The 27,769-nt window shown below is 41.8% G+C and overlaps 1 long non-coding RNA gene across 4 annotated transcripts in view; it reads left to right on the top strand.

Moving 5' to 3' along the window:
• LOC134931916 (uncharacterized) overlaps positions 1 to 26,580 on the top strand; it is a 71,526-nt gene extending 44,946 nt beyond the window's left edge. For all 4 annotated transcript variants that reach the window (XR_010179205.1, XR_010179204.1, XR_010179206.1 and 1 more), the window contains one exon: positions 26,343 to 26,580. This is a non-coding gene — a long non-coding RNA (uncharacterized LOC134931916). The remainder of the gene's footprint in view (positions 1 to 26,342) is intronic.
• The last annotated feature ends 1,189 nt before the right edge of the window (positions 26,581 to 27,769 follow it).

The following is a 27,769-nucleotide window of genomic DNA, read 5'->3' as shown; positions in this document are numbered from 1 at the left end:
TCGAGGTGCACCATAGCAGTCATTGAAAGCAGATGCTGAGAATGCCCAATTGCAGACTCTTTCATGCTGATGCACAGCTGAACATGTGCCAGTCAGCGGTGGGCATACTGCATATTTTTACACGACGCATGCTCTGGAACCGCGATGCAGAGACATACGCATTTCAGTTGCATCTTCACTTGTGACTAAAAGAACATAATGGGCTTTCTCAGTGAGAGCATGTTGCTGGAATTACAAGCTACACAGTGTCCAATGGAAGCGTACATGCATCTAGTTTCATTTGCACCAAGAAAAGGCTGGTGAACGTGCACCCTGATGATAATGATGATGACTATAAAACCAAGTGTATGGATAGGGGTGATTGTCCACATAGATGCAGATAACTCTGCATAGGACAAATGTATTCATTTAGTTCCATACACGCAATGCGGGAGCAATTATGGATGATTTGCTTACAGTTCTGCATCAGGCTCTTTGTGTCCACGCTGTGCAATGGCGGAGGACATAAGTATAGAAGCTCGGTACTACAGAATGGAAGCACACTGAATTCACAGCAGCACATGTAGGATGCTTCATGGCACACTGAGATGTCACAGCTGGTCTCTTATAAACAACTGGGTTAGACTGTTCTGTACAGAGCAGAGACATCCATCCTCCTATCCAGCAGCAGAGTGCCCCAGGAAATTGATGGCAAGTAGATTTGGATAATAGAAAGGTTTCCTATGCTTAGATGTTCAAGTAGGGCTGACATTTCTTATTATTATTTACACATTTCAGCTGTACTTTATTATTGAATTTAACAGTTAGTGCTGGTAAAATGCAATTATGTATATATATTGATAAGTACTGTAGGTTCTTGTAGAATAATGTATTAAAATAATATAGTGTACAAATATGTAAGGGTGAGAGACACTGGAGTACGAGGAAAGGCTCACTAGGTTAAATATAAAAATACACTAGAAAAGAGGCGTCTAAGAGGAGACATTATTAATATCTTCAAATATGTAAAGGGTCATTACAAGGAGTTAGTAGGGGATCCGTTTATTAAAAGAACTCTGTATAGGACACGTGGGTACTCGCTGAGGCTAGAGGAGAGAAAATTCCGTACACAACGTAGGAAAGGGCTCTACACGGTAAGGGCAATAAAGATTTGGAAATCCATGCCGGAGAAGGTAATAATGGCAGACTCTGTAAATGCATTTCAAAACAGATTGGACACATTTTTAACTGGAAAATTTATCCAGGGTTATAGCATTTAGCATAGTGACATTAATATCTGGGAGTGGTAGAATCATAGTTGTCAATTGGTACTAAACCATTACTTCAGCAGGTGCATTATAATATGCACACCTTAACACAGAATACAGGTTGAACCCAATGGGCATTTTGCCTCTTTTCAACCTCAAAAACTATGTAACTATGTAAATCTGTATCCATTTTTATTTTTTACATTTCTACCCTTTATATAGATGTTTATTCTTACATATGGCTCACCTCAAGTATATATAGTTTTTTTTATGTATGTGATTAATATGTATGTGACAAGGGGCAGATTGGTCATAGGGCTCACCAGGAAGATTCCTGGTAGGTCGACAAGTCTATGGGTCCTGTTTTGTGTTTCGTCATGTGTCCCCATCCCTCACATGACAGGCAGCCTACCACACTCTGTACGCTGCATTGTCCGCATTCATTCTGTTATTTCATCTCTGCAGTACAGCAACTCTGCCATCCAGTGATGCTGCCATGGCTACACGGTATGTTATACCTCTTCTGCTGCCCATGTTGGGCCACTTCTACAAAATTTTACAGGGCCACTTTTAGTTCCCAATCTGCCCCTGTATGTGACCAAACACTTTGTGGTCAGGAACAACAGAGGTGGTGACTATACTTGCCAACATTCTAACATTTTAAATCAGGGCAAATTTGGCCACACCTTCTATGTGACCATGATCCATCCTGTCACTCAGTGCCATAAATAGGCATTTTAGCGCTGTGTGCAAGAAACGGCATTGGCGTCCCCCCATGCAAGTTGGGGGCAGTGCGCGCCTACGGCGCGCAAAAATATATATAGGGGCGTGGCTTAATGGGGAAGGGGCGTGGCCACAAAATAATACCAATTCATACTATGGTACACAGTCTGCATTATTCAAATTACGCTGCACAGTAGCGCCACTACACCAGGTAGAGCCCTTTTACACATTACGGCAGCCAATACCCCTTTTTACACATTACGGCAGACAGTCCCCCTTTTTACACATTGCGGCAGACATAGTCCCCTTTTTACACATTACAGCAGACAGCGTCCCCCTTTTTACACATTACGGCAGACAGCGTCCCCCTTTTTACACATTACGGCAGACAGCGTTCCCCTTTTTACACATTATGGCAGACAGAGTCCCCTTTTTACACATTACGGCAGACAGCATCCCCGTTTTTACACATTACGGCAGCCAGTCCCCCTTTTTACACATTACGGCAGACAGAATAGAGAGAGAGAGAGAGAGAGAGAGAGAGAGAGAGAGACACACACATAGACAGACAGACAGATACTTACCATCTCTCCCCGCTGGCAGTCAGGCTCCTCGGTGCTGGCAGATCCCGGGCAGGGGGGAAGGAGGAGGAGGGAGGGGGACTGGAGCCGCAGCAGCACTATGTAATTGGTAGAGGCGCCGCTGCAGCTGTCCCTCTGCTTCCGCATTGGCTGCCCGCCGCTGCTGTGAATGCTGGGATGAGGGAAGCGTATCCCAGCATTCACAGCAGCGTCGGGCAGCCAATGCGGAAGGAGAGGGACTGCTGCAGCGGCGCCACTACCAATTACATAGCGATGTTGCGGCTCCAGTCCCCCTCCCTCCTCCTCCTCCCCTGCCTCTGGTGCTGCTGCTCTCCTCTCCTGCCTCCGGCTTCTCCAGCGCGGCACAACCAGCACAGCAGAGGCGGCTTGTAATGAGTCAATTTGACTCATTACAAGCCGCTGGCCGTTGCGCCCTCATGGCGACTGCACTGTGCACCAGGCACACACGTAGTTACGGCGCTGCTGTCACTCCCCGTTTGTCATGGTAGGCATTGCTCCAGGGCCGTAACTAGGTGTGTTCGGAAGGGGCACCGCACATAGTGCTGCAGGGTAGGGGGAGCTGTTGGCGGCACTTGTCAATTATCTGTTTTAATTACTTTCACTTTCAGCTTCCCACCTTTTTGAAACCCAGCATCTCCTGACCACCCCTGTCTCCTATCCTGACCCCTTCTGTCGATAATACCTATACAACATTCATGAACAATTTGAGATTTCTTTGTTATTCAATCACACTGTCTTTTATTACATTTCAAGATGCTGACATACCCAGGATTCAAATCCATTGCCTGTGGCATTGCAGTCAATCTATTCATTTCTATCCCTTGCATAGAAAGTAGATAATGCTAAGCAGGGCTTAGGGGGGCCCAGGGCACATAAGACAGGGGCCCCCACACCAGCAAAAACCCCTCCCCCGGCTGCACCCGCTTCTCACTACCCCCCCTCCCCATCCACCGCAACAAGGCCAGCCACTGCCTACAGGAGCTCTCAGGCGGAAGAGCTCCACTCTGCAGCATGGAGGAGAAAAGGCTAACGGCTTCCGGGGAGAGAGGAGTCCGCGCTGCCAGCAGGTGTGTGACGTCCTGCTTGCAGCTGTGCGTGCAGCTCCCTCCCCCCTCCTTTTGGGCAGCACTGGTCAGGGACTGATCCAGGCTGCAATCTCCAGCCTCCGCTGCTGCCAGGTGAGCTGCTGCTGGCGGCGGATGCTGGATAGTGGACAGCAGCACCAGAGTGGGGCAGAGCAGCGTCGGCCGGGGGCCCCTTATGACAGGGGGTCCCCCTGGCACCCCTCCCCCTTAATCCGGCTCTGATTCTAAGCTAAATAATTCTATTTGAAGTTAACCTTGCATTTTGTCAAAAAAATGATCAGCATTATGGCTGAGCAGATCTATGTAGTGTGTGGCTGCAAGAGATTGGATGTGTGGCTGTACACTACATAGATCTGCTCAATTGCAATGCTGATTACTTTCTTGCAAAGTACCAGTAGCTTCATATAGTTTTCATAGTTTTTATCCCAGATCAAATAGCTCAATGAGTAGGGTGTTTGATTAGAATTTAACAGGTTATAGGTTTGAATCCTGGGTATGCTGGTATATTGAAATGTGTTATTTAATAAAGGGTATTGTAACTGAATAACAATGAGCTCTCAAGTTGAGTGCATGAATCCACTTGCTTGGAGTGGTCTAAAAATGTGTGTGTGTGTGTGTGTATATATATATATATATATATATATATATATATATATATACACACACACAGTTCCTAGGTGTAGTCGACACTCTGCAGCAGCATAATCCTCAACTCTCCTCCATGCCTGAACAAACCAGTTTACACACTTCCAAAAAAGAACGGCACTGGAGGCTTTTTCATCTGCAGTAAAAAAACTTGTAATGGCAGGCTACATTTTGGGGCAAGCGCCCCGTCCTCAGGGCACTTGCCCTGAAACATTGCCTGCTAATACAAGTTTTTTTTACTGCAGATGAAAAAGCCTCCAGTGCCGTTCTTTTTTGGAAATGTATATATATATATATATATATATATATATAAATAAATATATATGTGTTAAGGAGCATCATAACAGGGGCTTTCTCTGGGATCAATCTGGACATGCCCCTTCCCCCTGAGGTTTGTGCCTTATGTCCCTATTGGAAAAATGGGGTGGGGGTTGTTCCAATTCTCTCTCTGGCATAGAGCACCAAAAAATGTAGTTATGGCTCTGCTTAACTCATTCAATTGCTAGAAATGAGGTGCTTCCTATGAAAAACAGGAGTATTGTCCCTTATTGAGGGTTGGATATTAAATCCCGACAGTCGGGATCCCGAAAGACAGTCAGAAGTGCGACAGTGGAATCCAGATGGATGTCGGAGCCACTACTGCGTATGAGCATGCGCTAGCGATCTGATAAGAGATGTGTGCGTGTTCCATGTGTCCACTGGCTTGTATTGTTATATATTAGAAACAAATGTACAGGCGATGTACACATTGTATATATGTGGAGGAAGTGTAACGCTATCACACTGCTTCCTGGTTCCTGTCTGGGTAGCCAATGCACATGCGCAGCCGGTGGCAGGCCCATGCGTCACTGGGGGCCGACAGAGATGGTGCAAACTAGTAGCCTATAGGCTACTACAGAGTAACGCCATCTGGAAATGGCATTATCTTAACAGGGCCAAGCTCCACTGATAAATCAGACTCCTGCACAGCTCCCATAGAAACCTATGGGGCTGCAGCTGCTGTTGTAAACGGAGGAATCTGCAGCAGATATCGGATTTATCTGCTGCAATCCCTCCATAATTAGCGGGATCCTTAATATTTGTGGGTATCCCCTGTAAATGGCTGTGTTCGGGCAATATCTGACAAATATTTATTGCTAAACAGACCACTTGGTATCTAAGCAAATGTTAGCAAATCTTTCTTGTGCTTTTGACTTTGGTTTGTTTTAAGTGTTTCTGGGCATATGAACTCCTGACATAAACCTGGTGCATATACTACTTGAGAAGAGCTTGATTACCCTTGATTCCTCAGCATATGGGTGTAAAATACTATTTTTGCTTTATTTTGGAATGTATATGCCTGCAACTTAGCATCAGCCCCAATAATGGTTACTTTGTGCTGCTGCTGTTGGTTTTTCTAATGCACACAAAAGCAGCCTGTGTGGTGTGTTTTATAGGAACTGACATTCACCCACAAGACCAGATTTGAGTAAATGTTTTTTTATAGCCCCGCCTCCCTTATTCCTCCGTTCCCCCCATGACCAGTACTTTATGGGACAGCTGCAGAGTCTGTTAGTAAACACTTTCGTGGGTTAACTTTTTATTCAGATCTCCTCCTCCCCTTCCCCTTTTCTCTATGATAGCACAATGACAGCATTGTTAAGGGGGGATTTGAATGAGGGGTCTCTGGGCATGTTCCCAGCATTGTCAAAGGGGATGGGAAAAAAAAATAGTCCAGCCAGGAGAACCAGACCAGACTCAGACAGATGCCTAAATTAGCGACAAAGCCTTTCTCAATGTCCCCTCAGACAAGGCTGACTTGTTTGTGTGTGTGTGTGTGTGTATATATGTGTGTGTATGCGTGAGAGTGTACAAGGAGCTTTATCGCAGGTTGCATGTCTGCCACTCTGCCCATGTTAATTAGTTTCTTGCATGCATGTCTGATAGTGTAAGGACAAAATATTTATTGGCACCCTAAGTAAAGCTTATGTGATTGGAAGGGGTAAGGGATATTGACTGTGCTAGACACAGCAGGCAGATTGTTTGTAATGTAATAAATTATGCTGCAAAAATGAAGCATGCGGAGCCTAGAAAATCATCACACCGCAGTAGGGCAATATTTGTTTATTTTCCTAAAGTGCATTTGTTTGTACGTTTCTGTTTTTCATTTTTCTTTTACCATTATAGTGTATAATAACAGTATTGGGACATTTGTACTGTAGTTCCAGACAGTAAAAAGTTAAGTTTTATTGCATAAAAATATAATAAACAAACAAACAAACAAACAAACGATAGATAGATAGATAGATAGATAGATAGATATAGATGAGGAAGTTGAGGTATTTTCACTTGATTAGACAAGTAATATTCTTAGGAGTTAATTCTTTGTTTTTAATTAATTACAACATCTGTTTTACCCTTGAACATTTTCTGTGCAGTGCTGCAACTACTGATCACATGTTGCAGCATGCAGTATGTCGCTCATTGACACAAGTAGTATGATTTAGTTGGTGATTATATTTTTGGTAGTATAGGGATGAAGCTGTTGTTCTATGATTCATATCTCTGCATTGTCAGAGGTTACAGTGGGCTGACTCCCACTAGAAGAAGTATCACATGTTAACCAAGAACAAGGTTTGGGTAGAAACATCACCACTCAGTTTTATAACCAGTGAATATTGCCTTTTCTAAAGGGATTCTGGATCCAGGTTGCTTCAGAGCAGCCTTATCATAGTCCTATAGGTCCTTTAGGTCAATGTTCCTCATCATTCCTAAATAAATAATCTGTGTAAAGAAGATGTATATAGTTGTACTATAACAAGGTTATATAGTAAGCGAATGATAAAGGATTGCCTCTTCCTAAGCCCATAGTATAAAATAAAGGTAATAGTGGGGAAGAAAAGAACGAGTCAGCACCACTTGGAGTAAATACAATTTCTGAATGATCCCACCTTTACTCCATCATTTTTATTGTAGTAACTCCTATACATGTAAATTGCTATATATGTATTATACTGACTTTTGAATCTGTATTACAACACCCAGAATCATGAATTAGAGGCTGATTTATGGGGAGGAGTGAAACAAAACAACTTTGTATTGTGCCACAGAAACAATAAAAAGAAGATAAAATAAAGGTTGGAAGGCACAGGAGTGGGGGGAAAGATGACATGAGCAGGAAGATGAAAGGACTCTAAGCTGTCACTATATTTGAAGAGCTACTGTAACCGTCAAATTGTAGGGAGATTGGCAGAGCACTTCTTAATTTAGGTCTGCTGCTATTGTACAGATGCCCAGCTTTAATTTATTCTGGAGAGCGATGGGAAAGAAAGTGGGGGGTGTCTTGGTGGAGGGGATTGGAGCATGTATACCATTGGGGACTGTGGAGAAGAGAACAGATTCTCTGCTGCCATGTCTTTATTGTGTTCATACTGTGTATGTATTCAATAGGGAAGAGCAGCAGTATGTGCTGGAAGCCTAGTCTCACCGGCATACACACACCCCTCTCTGCTCATTGGATTAAGGCAGACACTTTGAACTGCTGGCATATAAAACTGGAGTTTAACCCATTCATTGACTTGAAGAATTTCGGTATCTGCAGGAGGTGGAAACTGTACAGCTGTGGTGTTTCCATCTGCCAATATGATTTTATGCTACTAGTCCTGTAGTTATGCTGATGAACAAATGATGCTTATATGCACTACAGTCTCCACCAAGTTCAGTACACATGATTATAATGACCTTGTGTTGCAATGAAATTCCCATAGTATTCTGTAAACCAGACATTGCAATCCAGCATGAGCATCGGATTCTATTACAGAATAAGATAAGGGACACTGGTTGACCTGGAAGATTAAAGACATCTCCAAAGATGTATACTTAAAGTCCAAGCCTGTTTCAGAACATTAGGGACAATAGAAGGAAATGTAAGGCCTGCCATGGGAGGGGGTTTCAAAGGGGACACCTGTACCGGGCCCCAAGGATCAGAGGGGCCCCAAATATACACCACTTAATGCCCAGCAGCGATGTGACCCATCTTGTCCAAATAAGGCAGCAGGCTGTAGGCAGTGTGGGCACAGCCTCAGACTGACAGGAGCCTCTCACACATACTAACTGTGTGGCACAAGTGTTTGCCTGCTCTTCCGGGTCCAGCTGTGTTGAAAGCAATTACGTGACATGGCAGCAGCTCCGCTGGCCAGGATTCCTGTGCCGCCCTCTTCTGGTGGGGTGTGAGGTTCCTACTTCGCAGTGCAGTGCAGGTGAGTCTCTCCCCTGGTAAGAGTGGATTGGTAAGGGGATACAGGGCTTTGGGATGGGGTGGGGGAGCTGGGAATACAGCATGGAGTCATTGGGGAGAGACAGACTGTGGGGCGTGTGGGAGGAAGAATAGGAGGGAGACACAGACTGTGGAGTGTGTGGGAGAGGAAGGAGATATATACATATTTATATAACAGTTTCTGAGGCGGTCCCAGAGATATCACTGCATGGGGCCCCAAAATTTCTGTTGTCAGCCCTGGGTATATGCAGACATTTCTGTAGTATTACACATGTGCAGATGGAATTCCTTCATTTTGCAGCAGAACATTCAGTTTGTATTTGTGGCTGCTGCACATACTAATCAGAAATCAAGATATAGAAATACTTGCCTTCTCTTTCATATTTTAGTTATATATTATGTGTATTTTATAAATCGTAATCAGAGAGGATCTATTAAATAACGGTGTCTCCTTTATGCCATGTGTTGTCGTGTTTTCTTTCCCTTGGTATTTTATTGTACAAAGTATCGCATATAATGTTTATCTGTAAAACATGTAAATCACTTCTCAGTATACTCAGAGATACTTTACACTACACTCATTGGATAAATGCATATCTATCTATCTATCTATCTATCTATCTATCTATCTATCTATCTAATGTTGTACTACCTCACCTAAATCAGGACAGGTGGAACGGTTTACATAGGATTTGCTGGCGGACGGGATGCCGGCTATCAGTATCCCGACAGCGGCATCCTGCCCGCCAGAATGCCAGCAGCGGGTTGAGTGCAATGAGTCCCCTTGCGAGGTCACTGCGCTCACCACACTACGCTCACCACACTGCGCTCACCACGCTGCAGACTTGGTGGCTCGCTGCACTTGCCACAGGGTCTATTCCCAACCTATGGGTGTCGTGGATACCCACGAGTGGGAATATCCCTGTTGCGCCGGTATTCCGGCTGTCGGGATTCTGGCATCGGTATCCTGACCACCGGGATCCCGACAGCTGGCAAATTAACCGCAAACCGGTGGAACAAATATATATTGTGTATGTGTCCTATATGCTGATGACACATTGGGCCTGATTCAGGTGCGGTTGTTCTTGCTGCTGCTGTTGATATATTTTGCCGTATGCAATTGCGATTTTATGCTAATATGGGTAGAGGCTGCCCTAAATTAGGAATGACCATTGCTGTCGGTTGCGATGTTCATCTGCCATGGCAGGCTGAGTAATATTAAGCTTTCTCAGCCTTGTCGTTACAGTGCAGCTTCCTAGGCCAAGGTAACTGCATCTTGCGACGCATTCCTTGGACTTGCTACTCCCGGAAAATAGGGGCGACGCCCCTGTTTTCCCCAATGCTGGCTGTCCCTGCCCCTCCTTCTGTCAATCATGCAGAGGTGTTCACATATCTGTGCCACAATTGCAGGACTCAAACATTGGAGAAATGCAGTAAGAGCAAACCAAGCCAACTAGAGCTGCATAAGAGATGTCTGTATTAGACTCTTTTGGTTGCTGGAACTATTAGATCAGCATCAACTAGTTCTAGTGGAAGTCAAACAAAACTTGCACATGCATGCAAAAATGTCTTCTGGAGATTGGAAAGGCTGCCATCCTAGAGGCAAGGTAAGAATAGCGGAATACAAGGGGAGTGGCTTTACATCGGAAACACTTTCTGCTAAATGCAGCCCAGACTGCCAGTCCCTGGTGGAGAAAACAACTACCCCTGGGATTACTTGTCCAGCTTGCGATTAGCAGAAGAATACACTTCCAATGTAATGCCACTGCCAGACGCATAGGGTGATCACAGGGGATGGTGGATTTTACTTGACAGGCTCCAGACTTGCAGCCCCTAGTTTAATTCTGTCACTGTACCTAGAATAAGTAAAAGGTTGAAAGAAGTGGCCTTGTTTTACCTGTAAATAATGCAGTCACCTTGTGGGGCTACGTAAAGCTGAGAAGACTAAAGGGGGGGGGGGGTACACAAAGAAATGAATCACACACCGCTCCATGTGTATTCCCCATAGCAATAGCGATGTGCGGCCCCGTGTGTCACTATCGCTGACTCTAGATTATGCCTGCATGCAGGCCAATCTAGTCAGGTCGCTCACTTCACCGCTGTGTGAAGTGAGTGCCCCCCCCCCCCTCCGCTCAGCACACATCATGCTGAATGCTGAGTGGAGGGGGGATCGTGTGAGATACTTGTGTTGAGCGGTCTGTGATAGATCACTCAGCACACATCTCCCCGTGTGTACCCCCCTTATGCACAGGAACACCCCACTTCTCTTATAGTTCTATCCCATCAACTTGCCATGCTAAAAAGACCCCTACTGGATCTTCTTTCATATAGTTTTATATATATAATATGCAGAAAGTCCGGCACTCACTGTTACTTGTGAATACTGTCCCCGTTGCCTTCCGTAAATGCAGATGGCACTGCTATGTAGAAAAGGGTTGGAACGGCGGCACTCAGGAAAATAAAACGCAGACACAGCCACTTGTATAAGCCAACGTTTCAAAGCTGGTGCTTTTTCGTCAGGGCAATGTATATATATATAGTACCACATAGGAGAGGTAGATAGGCGTTTCTATAATGGGTGCAGTTTGTGCGGTGCACACAGGCCTCTGGGTCCAGGGGGCCCACACAGCACCCATATATTATACTTACCCCTCCGGAGTCCTGCGATGGTAGCCCTGAATGGAGGAGAGAAATCATTCAAAAAATGGCCGCCGAGGCCTTTTCCGAGTGATTTGAGCATGTGCATTGGAGATGTCATTATGCCAGAGTCTACTGCTGCCGGATAGGAGGGGACCTGCAATAGAGGCTGCACGGGGCTTCCCTCCTGGGTATGTATGTATGTATGTATGTATGTATGTATGTATGTATGTATGTATGGGGATGGTAGATCAATCAGTGTTACCCATAAAGCATAGTAGACCTTTCCTATGCAGCTCTGCAATGAGACTGCAGACTATACAGTTTGGGTGAGTGATGTTGATAAGTGCCTGATATAATAATATACTAGCTTATTGGGAAAAACAAAATTACATCCACCAGTTAAGTCTTGAAAGCATATACATTAAAAATGCATCTGGATTGTACTGCATGTACATTGCTAATCAAATGGCTTGAAAAGTAAGAATTGCAACTGAAAGAGTGGGCAAACCATTATATTTAAAATATAGCCTTGCACCCAGTACTGACACTTAAATGAATAGTGTACCAGGTAATAATGAAATCTAATGATGAATAATGCTGCGGCCTTCGGAAAGGGTCTGCGGTGCCTTTGTTTACACATCAAGAGTTTGCAGGATGCAACAACTATTGCGGCTTTGTGACATACCTGTTATTAGTACATAACAATTTTTCATGCTAGCTGTGTTTTAAAAGCATATCAAATGACAACTGGGCTTGCTGATCCGCTTTGACGCGTAATTTCAATCTAGTTCAAACTGCTTGGCTAGCAGTTCTCTAAGAGAAATATGAAACCAGGGCAAAAAGATAAAATAATAGCTCAAACACAAAATAACAAATGAAACACAGATCTTTCCGATAAGACAAAGATAGTACAACCATCACATGTGACAGTACGGTTCCAAATCATAAGCTCTTTGGGCCATTTCCTTCATTCCTTGCAAAACCAAGTCACCACATGCCTTCTGCCTTTATGCACTAATGACACACACTGGTAAAACACTAATACAGTATATGCTATCATCATTTGCAATATTAGTAAGGGGTACACTAATTAATTAGCCTCCTCTTAACTATCTTATTACAGCTACAATCCTGTTTCCACAATGTTGCTACTCTGTGTTATACTCGTACTAATTCCTATACTCTCTGTCCACCACACTTTTATTCTTACTCCAGCTTGTCCTTACTATAATCTGTACCAAAATCTTCTGCTCATTGCAGTTTGCCTTATGTCAGAAATATAATTGGTTCCACTAATGGTCACTCAAAGTTAATACTTGCGAATATGTGGCTGGTAGTCTGCACAAAACAATTGCATTGAGACTACATTATGGCGGTAATTCCAAGTTGATCGCAGCAGGATTTTTTTTTAGCAGTTGGGCAAAACCATGTGCACTGCAGGGGGGGGGGGGGGGCAGATATAACATTTGCAGAGAGAGTTAGATTTGGGTGGGCTATTTTGTTTCTGTGCAGGGTAAATACTGGCTGCTTTATTTTTTCACTGCAATTTAGATTGCAGATTGTACTCACCCCACCCAAATCTAACTCTCTCTGCACATGTTATATCTGCCTCCCCTGCAATGCACATGGTTTTGCCCAACTGCTAACAAAGTTCCTGCTGCGATAAACTTAGAATTACCCCCTATGTCGTCCTGAATAAGGGTGTATATGTATGATTGTACATTATGGGGGGGGGGGGGGGGGGATTGGTATCGGCACACTGCTTCTCCCCCATGTATTAGTGTGCTTTGCGCCCCTGTCTATATCGGCTCTGCTATCTTTACCATAGCGCACCACTGTGCTGGGCAATGTATGATTGACAGCTGCAGTTGTTGTTGCCCTTTTCACAGCCACTGTCTGTGGCTGTTGCGGCTACCTGGCTCCAGGCTGCATGGGAGATCTTGCGATGGTTGCGAGACCACTCGCATGCCCAGTGGAGCCGGCCAGGCAGTAAGACACAACGCATCAGCACTAGGCTGATGCACTGTGGGGGACGGGGTATGACAGGCATCGCCGGAGGGGGAAGTTTTCATTCACCCACTCTGGCCCCCGAGATGTATGTGTGCTTCTGTTTCGCCTCAGTAAAGAGGTAAAGCAGGAAGAGCTATAGCGGCACGATCCATGCCAGTATAAAACATCTGCCCCAAAGCCTATTATGTTGTCTCATCCCAACTTATTACTATGGGCTTGATGGGGCAAGCAGATAACAGAGTGGATAATTTGCCAATCAGCATCTAACTATCATGTTATAGGTTGTACTTGATAAATACTTCCTCAAAGCTAATTGGTTGTTCTGGGCATCTTCTCTGGTTCACTTCTCCACTCTTATCACTGTTTGATACATTAACCCTTGTGTGATATAATAGAAACGACAGGGATTCGATATCCTGTCCTCAAATTTAATGTGTACTTCTACATCAATGAAAAGCACTTGTACCACTTATAGAAAATGCAGGAATTATCTACTATCCCTATGGATGTTTCCAGATAGGCACATTACTTTTTTTGGCACTCCCTAGGAAAATGCACAGAAGTCCATACAAGTTTCTGAAATCTAAAAATAATTTACTCTCATGTTTATTATTATTCTTTTTTTGGTTGAAGCAGGGGTATAAATAGTAAATACAGGTATACATTGGAAGGCAGTTCCCCCCGGGCGCAAGCCCTGAAGGCAGCACACTACCTCCTCAATTGCTCGAGGTTCTGCTCTATGCGGCGAAGAGCAGGAATTAGCAGGGACCACAGGGGGCATGTGCCCTGGTCCTCCCTCTCCCTGTCTGGGTGCTGCTGGGGAGTTGTAAGTGAATGTGGAGGGAGGACGGTGAATGTGATCTGCAAGAGGCAGGGTCCCTCCCACAGCAGCCAGCACCTATAGGGAGAGACTTCCTCTTGAGTGCACACTCCCCCTCACCTAAATACAAAGTCAACTGTAATTATACAGTCTGAGAGTATGTTTCGCGGCACTGCTTGGCTAGAGAAAATGGAATCATTGTATCAGTCAGGGTTTCGCTGCTTCAAGTTATAAGAGTGAGGACACAATGTGGCAGATGTATTAACCTGGAGAAGGCATAAGGAAGTGATAAACCAGTGATATGTGCAAGGTGATAAAGGCACCAGCCAATCAGCTCCTGTTAATTTACATATTGGAGCTGATTGTCTGGTTCATTTATCACCTTGCACATATCACTGGTTTATCACTTCCTTATGCCTTCTCCAGGTCATTGGCGTTTCTATAATGGGTGCAGTGTGTGCTAGGCACACAGGCCCCCAGGTCCAGGGGGGCCCACCCCGCACACACTGCACCCATTTGCTTAATACTTACTTCTCTGAAGTCCCACGTCGAAGCCATCCCTTTTCGGCAGCGCAATAGAGTTTGAACACTAGAGGGAACAAATTCTATTGCGCCTGCTGAAAACTCTGGAAAGATGGCACAGCGGCCATTTTTCTGGAGTTTTGCGCATTTGCATTAGCAAAATCTTTGGGAAAATGGCCACCGCACCCGTGTTCCCAGAGGTTTGCGCATGCGCAAGAGAGTCTGGTCTCAGACTCTATTGCTGCTGCCGTGGAGAAGGATGGCACCGCCGGGGGACTCCGGATAGGTAAGTATTAAATGCTGTGCATCAGTCAGAGAGGAGGGGGCCCCTGAAGCAGAAGGCTGCACACGGGCCTCCTCCTCTCTTAAAACGCCCCTGCTCCAGGTTAATACATCTGCCCCAATGTTCCTTACCAGCATACTATGATTATATGCATTTCTCAAAACAGTAGATGTGACAAATTATGTAACTGGGAAAGGGACATGTTTGCACCTCATTTCCTGCCACCTTGCAGCAAGTGATAGCTTTTCCTAGACAAAGCCCAGTTGTCTACATTGACCAGGCCCACAATGAATGATGAGATCCGTAATAACTAGCTAACTTAGAGATATACTGTAACTGGTTAAGCAGACTAATAGTTCTGGCCACAAAAAGGGACAATTGTGCTGAACCAATGAGGTCATTTTTTCTGATCCTAAACTATCTGGGTATAATTTTATCTTCAACATAGAAAACCTGGACAGCCAGTAGACCTGGTAACATGTTTCTGAGTTCTTCTGTTGACCCATAAATGGAAGGAAGCTTTGTATTGCAATACAGTTATTTGGCCCAGCACACGAACGACCGGTCGTTGCAATGTTGGCCTCTATATGAATACCCACATTCTTAACTTTTTCTGACATTCGATAATGAGCCTGAAATATAGTATTGCAATATCAGGCCAGCATTAGATGTGTAACAGGTTTCACAATTGTCAAAGTAGTACAGTACATATAATATGGATGGTGATAGCAGCAAATACAATATATATATAATAAACAGGTGTTGTGCATCCTGTATGTTCTTATTTATAACTTCCACTATATTACTACGGCTGATTATAACATTTTAGACTTAGCACACCACCTACAGAATATAGCTTGGGACTGATCTAGCTCCTAGGTAGGCTGACCATATTATCCCTTTAACCTGGGACACTCATGAATTACACAGGTTCTGTGGCTGGCTGACTACAAGCCTGCATTTCTCCTGGATTTAAGCAGCCACATAATCTGTGTAATCCATGAGTGTCCCAGGTTAAAGGGATAATATGGTCAGCCTGTTAGCTGTTAGGGTAATGTTAACATCAAATGTAGATTTAACATAATCTCTCTTGGAGAGTGATAAAGTGGGGAGAGATAAAGTACCAGCCAATCAGCTCCTAACTGCCATGTTACCGACTGGGTTTGAAAATGACAGTTAGGAGCTGATTGGTTGACAGTTTCTCTCTCCCCACTTTATCTCTCTCTAAAAACGTAGTACATCTGCCCTATACTGTATTATTTATTATCTTTATGATGGTAAGACCAATAGGTAAATGGTTGGCTGTTAATTATTTCCTTCTTGGTTCTCTAGTTATATGATTTTTTATGTAACGTCATTTTTTTCATTGTTTTCTTGCGTTTTTTTAAGGATCTGATAAAAATGTTACAAAATATAGGAACATGTTTACAACACATTGTAATAATTTCCTTTCAAATTCAAATAATATTATATAGCTGTATTAAACTATATTCTCTGCTTGCAAATCAACATTGTCATCTCTTTGAGCAACTTTACTAATGCTTAACAACACTAGGTCAGTATTGACATTTCTGTGATATATAGAATCCAAACCATTATATTATGGAAATCAGAGAACTGAACTGCTGAGGAGCTATATTAGACTAGAGGCTGGCTGTGCATGCAGAGATTGACAGCTGTATGTTACACAACTTAATTTAATGTGCAGGTGCTTTAAAACGGAGCTTTACTAAAATCAATACAATATTCATGGTACATTTCCTAAAATACATGTTTATACCTAATAAACAGCCATTGTATTATACAAGACAAAATAATGCACCTAGGATTATATAGCTAACCAAGAATTAAACATTCCAGCAGAAATACAACCATTAAAATAAAAACCTTCTCAGGATAATCATTAATCTGACAATTAATATGCAAAATGCAAATTTACGATATGGTGCAGCAGGCCATATGTTCAGATTATAAATACATGCTTGCTGTATGTATCTTGTTTGCACTCAAATGATGTCCAGAATTGTGTTAGGCATTAAAAAAATATTGTAAGCAAATCTTTTTCTCCAAACCTTTTATTCTAAATGGCCTTTTTATTTACTTTTCCCTCCTTTGTCTTCATGAGTAATAAATTGCTTTCTAAAGTCTTTACCATGATGATCTGCAAAAAATGTGTCTGCAGGGATAAAATAAAATTCCATATGAGGAAAGCTCCTTAATGAATATGTGATAGTGTATTTTCTCTGGAAAAGGCTGGTTGGCCCAGTTAAAGTCACGTAATCAGGCTGTGCCTTGGCTATGTCAGAATAGGGGGATTAACCCCTTCACTGCACTGGCAATAACAGCCAGTAATCTACTGCAAAGAATGCAGGACCGTGAAGAATATGCTTAATCATAGTGTACAGGGGGGAAAGTCATGGGTTGATAATCTCTTTATTATATGACTTTATCTAATCTAGCATTAGACAATGCTAATACAATCCTAATTTTAACTCTTGCATTTTTACACTATATAAAATCATGCTCAAACCTAACACCACCTGTAATAAGATGCTGCACTGTAAGGATCTCCAGCAATTAAAGGGTAAATTCAGCACCCATTGCAGACTGTCACACTCCTTTATACCTCTGAATTTAAAAGGATGATTAATGAATGAGCCCTATCAGCAGTTAGATATTATGGCCATTAGTTGCTACAGAAAAGGCAGAGGATTTTGAGTAACTCCACAGGACATCTTGGTCCAATGTGATTTTATTTATTTCAGTGTTGGATCTAGTTTCAGCTAAAAAATTGTACGGTTTCTATTTGTGTTCCTGTTCTGGTTCCTCGTTATTTTAACATTTTTCAACACCTGGGGAAGATATTGTAGTCAGCTTATTTGCTTTCTATGGGAAATGCTTCTGTATGGCAACTGTGTCTGTGCAGAAGGAATCGTGGGCGTTCCTATGCATGAGCCCAAGCTCAGCTGTGGCCCTGTCCATTCTAATCTGCAGACAAGGGTGATAATCCACGGATGGGCTGTTGGGGGCTTTGTGCCAGTAACAGGAGAGAATTCAGGGCAGAGTGACGTGTAAAGCTGGGGATCAGATCTCATGCGTGGCTTTGCATCTCTTGCTGGTGTGAGCACAGTGCGTGGAATTGACTTGTGTGCTGGTGGGTTTTATTAGGATTTTATTCTGATGATGGCGGAGAAGGGGGGGGGCAGTGGATTTTAGTACACTTGGCAGATGTAACAACACTACTGCAATCCCCATATACATTAACCTGTAAATGCAAATTTGGTGTGTTATGGGAACACCATCAAATAAGGCCCAACAGTATACGGATTCATCGTATGCACATTCCAGGATTAAAATAAAACTGAAAATGAGAATAAAATGTTATTTCATTCTGGCATATTATACTAGGAACATTCTGATGGTAGACATCTGGAATTGTCTCTACATACAGTAGCATTGTATGTGTACTACAGTGAGACAAACATTATAGAATCTAGCACAATAACTGGTGACTAGGATTTGTCAAGCTCAGATTACACTGAAGACTGAACTATAAAACATGGAAAGAGTCACATCTGTCCTTAGATGGGAATGTGGCAGGCTGGGTGCCCTACACTATGTTAGAAATATTATATAAAACAGTTATTGTCTACAAATGCATTTTCATAGCTGCAATTGTAATTATGTTGAGGGCAATTTGCTGCATTTTGAATCAGAACCACTGGAATACATCAAGTCTGCTAAATCACTGACAAATAATGTAAGGGGGCTATACAGATTAACATGGAACTTTAAAATGATGCTTTTACTGTAAAGTCTTAAATGTTAAGCAATGGCACTAGTTTGCATGCTCTCTATAGGGCTACATCATACCATACAGTCATGTCAGTAAAATGTGGCTTGCCTTGATGCTAATAGGGCACAGACATATGAAATGTCACCGTAGCTTGTATTCATAGATGGGAACATTGTATTTTGTGCATTTTAATTATTTCCCTGAAAGATTATCAGCCAATGCATCCAAATAAACTACAAAAAACTCCTGTTGGAAATATAGCTGTTAAAGCTGCAATGAAATGCATTGTCTGTGTATATCTTATAATTATGGCTAGAGTGTCATCTAAATACAGCTGTTTTGAACAGATATTACAGGAGAACATAGAATAGTAATAGAGGTCAGAGCATGCATAGAAAGATAGGTGGACAAACAATGCACATGCATTCACTCCACTATGAAGAGCTGCAGTCTCTTTATAGGCCTAATGTATAACAAAACATGCAGGATCTAGAGTTAGCGCCACCAGCTGATCACGTTTAGAAGACAAAGGAAAACAATCCACTGCATTCTGCACAGATGTGCACAGGAAGCTCTAGTCCTCTCATCTATTTGTCCTAGGAAAGGTGTGAACAGCTCTGTGTAAGGCACAAAATAAAATGATTTACATTTATTAGGGAAGTATCTAGTGAGAGCTGCTTCTTCTTCATGCTTTATCTGCAGAGGCGGCAGGCATTACAGTGTAGAGGGAATTATATATAGTAGCTGTTTTATTCTTGAGCACATTTCATATTAGAGAAAAAGATCTACTGTAAATCTACGAGAAATACTAAAAACACACAGACTCATTGAAAGATGTCCAGACAGTCCTTTAAGAATTTAAATTAGAACAATTTAAAAATGTTGGGTTGATGCCTTGTTGCAGTACATATTTTGTGTGTTTTTGCTCTGCGCAGGCTATGGAATCAAGCAAACGCAGATGCAACCGATAGAGCCATATGCATGAAAAAGGGAGGACTTGGACTGCACACCCTATTTTTAAACATAATAAGCATGTCGAGACTACTAGTACGATACAGGAAAAAGAGAAATGCAGGTGCACACTCTAAGCACTATGAATACTGATAGTCAAAATAATTTTGATAAACTCTTACAATTAACATGGAGTATAAGTGAAGTTCTTAGCACAAATTTGGCCAAAAATGTGGGCCCATCCACATGTCCAGATGAACTTCATCAGACAGGTCCCTAACATCTAAAACCGAACCCGCTCATCTCTAATACTAACACATTATATACATTTATCCAGGTCTTACCATTAAATAGTGCCCATTCTAAGTAGTCAGCATTGTAGGAACCTGTGCTAATTAAAAACCACCTAAGGGTAGATGGGAGGAGTGCTAAAACCAAACTTAACTTAATTTATACTCCATGTTAATTGTAAGAGCTTATCAAAATAATTTAGACTATCAGTATTCTTAGTGCTTAGAGTGTGCATCTGAAATTTTCTTTTTCCAGAGTCATATACATGTCAGTCACATCTTACAAATGAAGGGACATAACCGGGTGTGTATGGGGAGCTCTCTCAGTGAGGGGATGTCGATGCAATTGCGGGCTATGCACAGCTGGCGATGAGCTTAAATACCCAGTTTTCAGACATATATAGTACTTTGCACCATTGTCTTGGTGATGTCACTAGCTTCCACTGAATTGATAGACTATATTTTCAAGAATATTAGTTTAGGCCACTTGAATTCTTCCTCTCTATTGGCCTGATACAGAGTCTGCATTGATGGTCATATTGTATGCTTACAGATGGTTGCAGATCTCTACCTGTATTCAGAGTCAGACACATCTACCACCCCTATGCATGCAATGGTGAGAGCCGCTATGTTAATTATCAGCACTCATTTGCGCCAGCCCAATTCTGGTTGAAATAAATAGGCACATTTACAATGGGTGCACCACACGCCATGCAACCAGAGTATAGCCTGCTTACCTTGCGCCAGCAAGTGTGCCCCTCCTCTTTGGCTGTGCCATTTTCCCAGTGACATCTTCAGGAAGATGGCACTGCACAGTGAAAGCCCAGACTTTGGCACTTGTATGCATGGGCGTGGGCCATCTTCCTGAATATCACTAGGAAGATGGTACCACTGAGGAGGAGAGACACGCTTGCCAGCACATGATAAGATATGGGTCTGCGGTAGGGACACACTATTCAGAGGAGGGACCTCACTACAGACGGGCCTCCTGGGGTGTTTATAAGCCCACAGTGCTAGAGATCTATTTGAAATCACCAGATCTGCATACAGTAACCTCTGAATATACTACAATGTCTGTGGTCTTTTCTGATAAGTGCAAACACTGTATTGCCACCCAGTTCCATCCACTCAGCTGCAAGTGGAGATCTGCCTGACTTTCATGCTACTCTGAATAACTCTACAGATCATGTGAGCTGTGGCAGACAGCCTCAGATGCATGCACAGTGAAGCAGCCACTTTACATGCGACTCAATCAGGCCCTTTGTAGGTAGCAAAGGTCCTACATGAAACCAATGCCTCAACCTTATGTCATTCTCTACACTCTTCAGCAGTTCTACTTTTTATATGAAGAAAGTCACTGATACTCAGAACAAAACTACTGGTACTCACCTGAAGTTACGGTGTACTATAAGATTTATGGTAGCTTCCACACATGGATAAGGTCCCCATCCACTAGTCCGATTTGGGCACTTTTCTTCAGATTCCGACAAATCTGACCGAAAAATCTGAAGAAAAGTGTCACATCGGATGGCTCTTCCGATCCGCAGTCCCGTGTCAGATATGTCTGAACTACAGATCTCTGAGGCTGCCCCAACTATTTATCTGAATCTGAAGAAATCAGGTGCACATCGGAGTGTTTTTTTTTACTTCAGATGTATCTGATCAGATTCATCTGAAGCGTCATTTGACTGGCATCTCCCTGGCCCCTCACACCCACCACAGAATGTGGCGGTATCAGCAGCTGTTTCAGCTCAATCACATGTAGCATGTGTGCATCAGATATATCTGATGCGATCTGGCACATGATAGATTGCATCAGATATATCTGAAGTGAATGTAGTGAAAATTAAAGCCAGGGTCCGATCCGATTCCCGGGAAGCTCCCTGGAGAGTTCAAGAGAAATCTGATGCGATCTGCAGTTCAGACAAGTTTGAGTAGTGGATGGCCACCTAAGTCTTCAGGCAGTTTATTTATTTCTGAAGAGACTGAACTGGTCTCTTCCTGTCTCTGTAAGTACAGTAGTTATAAAATGTCAAATTGCACCAAAAATGGGGCCAGCAGTACCACATACCACCATGTACAGCCATAACAAGGCAGTGAGCACTACTCCTCAGGCATGTAAAGGGGTTTTATAATATTTCTTTTATAGTACTAGTTACCATGTTGCATATTATATTAAAATCATTTCATGTATTTTTTTTTCTTTTCTTAATACATGCTCTCATCTTAGTATCCACAATAAAAAATAAAAAAACACCCAATTTTTACACTTTTAATAAATTTACATTCCCTACTACTCTAAAAGCCAGTTAAACACCGGCATCATTTGGATCTCCGTTTAATAACTGGGTTCCTGTAAAGTGATTTGACATGGTATGGCCAAATTATGTGCCTAAAAGCTTCCATTTAATGCTGCAAAATGCATTAGACACTCTCGTAACTGAACAACTCTGAAGTGGTTTCTGCAATACTTACAGATTTAGACAGTGATAAAAACAAAGAGTTTTCTGCATACTCATACATACACCCACATACATTGTGAGTAGTTTTTGTCATTGTGTGAATTGAAACCAGCATGGAAAGAGTTTTGTAATGCCTGCCGCACATATCTTGCAGACAGTCTCTTCCCTAGCCTGCTTCTCTGTAGAACACAGACGATACTTTGGCCTGGGCTCCTGCTCTGCCTGGTTGCCAGGGGAGCTGCGAGGCAGGCCTTAAATATGCACGGTAAAGGCCTGGCCTGTCAAAGTGTCTGAGATGAACCATGGCCCAGTCCCCCTGCAGCTGGGCTCAGACATGCCTCAGCCCTTGTCTGGGGCCTGGGAATGGCAAAGCCCAGTGAGGTTCAAGGGCAAACTTGATATTCATTAGTCAGGGGCCTTGATGTTCCCACTCTTCTCCTCTCTCCTTTTTTCTCTCCATCTTTTGACACATTCCTGTGTGTCTTTGGAAGAAAAAAAGAACTTCCCCCCTCCTGCTTTCTCTATTTGTCTTTACACAAGACCATGCATAAACTGTACTATGAAACAAGGAGCCTAGGAGGACAATGTCTGCAAAAACACATTGAAAGACAGGAGGCCTGGAGTTGCAAGCCTGTCTGCTCCCTTACAATTCAAGCACACAAACTTTGACTGACAAAATGGCCCTTTTAACTTAACCATTCAAATGCTTTGCTCGTTCACACCATAATATTTTATCTATGTACAACAGGCCCACTCCTACTAGAATCTACACATTATGCCCAGACCCCAGGCTTTTACAAATTATTCATCCTTAAGCGGTGGGCGAACAATACCCATATACATAATAATGCATCACTAGTGTACAGTCACATGCACTCAAGAATAGTAAGGAAGTATAGGCTTCACCAATCTATGTATTTGTGTATGTATGTGTGTGTATCTATCTATCTATCTACACACACTGGATTTATATTTTTATAGTGTGTGTGTGTGTGTGTGTGAGTGTGAGTGTGAGAGAGAGAGAGCTATGCATGAGGGTAGGTGCATCTCTCAATGTAGATGATTAGATAGATAGGATATATATGATAATTATACCTTCCAGTAATTGTAGCAAAAGACAAATCTGTTGTTATATCCACATTGTAGATCAACTTTGATTTTTTTTTTTACCACAACACAAGTGTGAAAAAATACAGCTCCAATATTTTTTGTTAGTCAAAAAATCATGATAAACATAGCCAGCAAATGTCCAGTTTGCCTGTTATTCATTTGTACTGAATTTTTAACTGCTTTCATAAGCTGACTTCCCAGTAATTATCCAGCCAGCCAGCACGTGTTATTAGTTTAAAATGATTTTTTTCCCCCTCACCAGGACTCAGTAACAGAATAGAGGTGTAATTGTGCTAAAGAGTTAGCAGGGGAGAGCAGCTTTTGCACACATTCAAGTCTGAGGTCCTTAGATGGGTAGGGAGTATAAAGAACTTAATTTACATAAGCAGCATGTGTCTGCAAGAGAAAGAAAGATATCAGGGGTTGCAAAATTTAATCTAGACTTGAAGGAAAATAAGGGAGAGCAAGAGGAGGGGTGGAAAACTGATAGTGAAAGGGGTTTAGCTAAGTAACACCCTGGAGAGATTAAATTGTCCAGAAAGTTTCTCGCCATGATTTTGCGAAATGGGCAATGGGGTGTACAGAGGGGTGGGGTGGCAACACCTCCCTAAGTGCATGAATGGAAAATAGGCAAAGAAAGATCTTTATTAGTTAGAAAAGAGGAAATGTGCCAGTGCTTAGGAAATTAAAATCATGTTCACAATATTTTCTGCAAGAAGGCCAGAGGCTTGAGGGCAATTTCAAAGTTAAAGGCTGATACTTTTTACATAACAATAAGAATGATTTAAAGTAATAGAATGATTACAGCAGATTGTATGCAGGTTGCTACTATATTGTGCCAACAGAAGTACAATATGGAGCCTGCGTCTTGAATTACTGTAGCTCTGATTTCATGTCACATATTGTAACAAGAAGGTACAACCATTACAGATTTACAGTATGTTTAGCACCAGGGTTAAATGGAAATCAGTTATTGGTAGACTCTGACTGGATTGACATTTTCTTAGACATTACCTACCTATAGACCAAATAAAGTCTTATGACCCTTTCAGCGCTATGCGTGACTATTTTGGGGTACACAAAACACTGCGAAGGGGGTAATGTCAATGTTACTATGAGAACTGCCAAATTCAAAAAGGAGGATTATGTATTTCCCAGAGATATTAATATTTCCTGTTTATTTATTTCAGTTAGAGATGCCATATCCCATGCATATATTTGGATTACTATTGTTCTGCACATAAACATTCTTATTGAAATATTATAAAGCACTGCGGCATCTTTAATAACATGGTGCCAGGTGCACACATGTGTTACAAATGATATCTTATTTCCATTTATTTTGATATTTTAGAGACTTTCGACACACACACACACACACACACACACACACACACACACACACACACACACACACACACACACACACAGTTCCTGCTGCCTTAAATAACCCATAAGATTGATGCAAATAAATTAAGGAAATAGAAATGTAGTACAGTATGTGCTTTTAAGCAAAAGCATTCAAGATCAGTAAATGCATTATTACTTAATAGAGGAATGGAAATATGTTTTTTTATTTTACGTCAAGCAGTACATAGTACAGACCAGCAATAAATAGACTAGGGTGGTCCAGTGGTACATATCCTTTTTGTAAAAAATAAAATAAATAAACAAATACATGCAGCTGTGTTAAAAACACATCTAATGTTGCTTTCAGTATGAATAGTGACATTGTATAATTCTGGATATGACTTTATAACTAAGAGAAAGAGGTGTTTGCTTACAATACTGCATCTTTTATAAGTAAATTCAGACACTATATAGTGTTTTGCAATAACTGTGTTATCCAGACTGTAACTGCTTTCTTTGAATGCATGGTTACTTTATGAAAAAACTATAATATATACTTTGCCCTATATAAAATACCAACTAATACATTCCCAAATATAAAAAAAAAGTTTACATCACATAACACTAATACAGATTTTGGCATTGTATTCACCTTAATCAACATAGTGCTATTGTTTTTTGGATCACTTTTTGCAGACTGAGAGCAGTTTATTGCCTGTTAGTCTAAACAGGCTAAACCATGATGACTGTTCTGCATAGGAAAATTACAATTCCTGAGGATCATACATTTTAGCTCTAATAAGCTCTTATAAACATATAATTGTGGATATTATTACTAGTTCTTTCACATAGACCATTTAGTAGATGGTATCAGCACTAAATGCAAACATTAATAGTGCAAGCTAGAACATGGAAGAAAAGCTGCTCTGCTTACAATACATGCCATGATAGTGCTGTCAGACTGATAAAATAAATCCTTGTCATTACACGGTTTATGTACCAATATATGTCCCACTAGACCAACCCTACATGACTGCGTGTGTGAGTGACTAAGGATAGGGTAGGAAAGCAAGTTCTGACTAATTCCCACGAGTTGGAAGCCTGTAGGGAAAACCCCCAGAGGAGCCAAGTGGTGTTTGGTCATTATTAGTTGTAGGGGAAGACCAGTGCTGATGTGTAAATCCGGACAGCATTAACATGACGATTAAAACATCACAGAGTGGTTTGTATAGCCAGTGTGACATGCAGGGTAATCCTGGTGTCCCGGGGTCCTCACATCCCACAGACACACTCTCTGTCCAAAAGACAATCTTGGACTTTGGAGATTATGATCAGATTCTCATTGGGGAGAGGGTTTATCGAGGGATAATACACAGCCATGGTGAGGAAGTGATGCTCATGAAATCCCCCTCAGATAATAGTAGTCCAGAGGCACCTTCCCTGGCTTGCTCTTTTAATTGAATAGATCCCTGTGTTGCTTTGTGTGGCAGGGCTACTGCTACTCTGTGTATTTTAACAATAATGTAACTGGGTGTTTATCTTGTCTTCCAGGTCTCCGAGATGAATGTCCACAAAGAGCCAGCCACAGCCAAGCAGCATTCTAACAACACAGAGCGAGCATGCAATGGATGGGGACATAATGAAGCCTCTTTATATTCGTGTTTAATTAAATAAAAGTCACATTCCCACGCTTCTTTATTTCATTTCATACTATATTAGGTTTTACACTGTTCCAGTGCCAAATTATTGCATACGTGTACATATTATTATTATTATTATTAAATTAATGAACCCATTATTTTTTTATTTTGTTGGGGAGGGGGGGGGGGGGGAAGGGGGGGAAATGTTATGAGACTGTTTAAAATATAGCAAAGATTTGGCGTTTTGCTTGTTCTATTGTTGCACATACCAGATACCCAGTGCAGCCCATTCTATAGTGGCTTATGATCTTATGGTTTTACTGTGATATGATGCTCGATTAAATGACTGTGTGAGGCAGTTTTTATGCAAGCAAGGATATATACTTTCATTTATACTGGAGATGGGCCATTGTATTATTTCCTTGATATTTTATTGTAACTATATCCAATGCACGATTTCTGCAGCATCATGTATATTCTAGTAACATAATGACGACAAGCTCCCGCATGATGTATTACATTTGTACATTGAATTTGCTTGTTTGGAAACTGTGACAAATAAACATTTGAGCCAGTGTTTCAACTACTTAGCGTCATATCGTGATTTCTTACAAGAGTTCTTCAGTTGTGGTTTTGATTTTACGGAAGTCAACATCTACTATATATTGTATTGGCTGGTATGCAATAACTTCAATATATCCATATGTCATACATGAAACATAATTTAGGCAAACCCTCAGAATAGACTACTGGAACATATAAGAATAAAAGTCAAAGTCAAACCGATAGACAGACAGTCAGACATATAGAGATATATATATATATATATATATATATATAGAAAGATATGTAGATAGATCGATCTACCCTTTTGTTTTTGCACAATGGAGTGAATATCATTTAAACTGAATACATCTTAATATGACACAACCCCATTAATTCTCATGTAAACTGAAAACTTGCTTACAAAATTGCATATAGGTAGATACATATCTATCTAATGCAACGATCTGTAATTAAATATAAATGATGCATTTCTTTCCAAATGCATCTCTGTGGTCGATTCATTTTTCTTCAAAAAACATATTTGAGAGAAGTACTGTACAAAGCGGACAGGATTCTACATGCTGTGATGCAAGTGTATGGAATAGATGTAAATGATATATACCGGTTTTGATGTAAATGACTAGGGTGGCCATAAAGTCTGCAAGGCTGTGATATAAAAGGAATACGTTAAATACAAAGGCTGACAAATCGGTATACTAGCTGTGATAAATGACTAAAGTACATGTAGAGGCTGTATACTGCCTATTGTAATATACAAATCACATTGACAAA

Source organism: Pseudophryne corroboree, chromosome 6, assembly GCF_028390025.1.
Source record: "Pseudophryne corroboree isolate aPseCor3 chromosome 6, aPseCor3.hap2, whole genome shotgun sequence".
In the NCBI taxonomy this organism is placed as follows: Eukaryota; Metazoa; Chordata; class Amphibia; order Anura; family Myobatrachidae; genus Pseudophryne; species Pseudophryne corroboree.
This window is presented reverse-complemented; position numbering and strand designations above follow the sequence as displayed.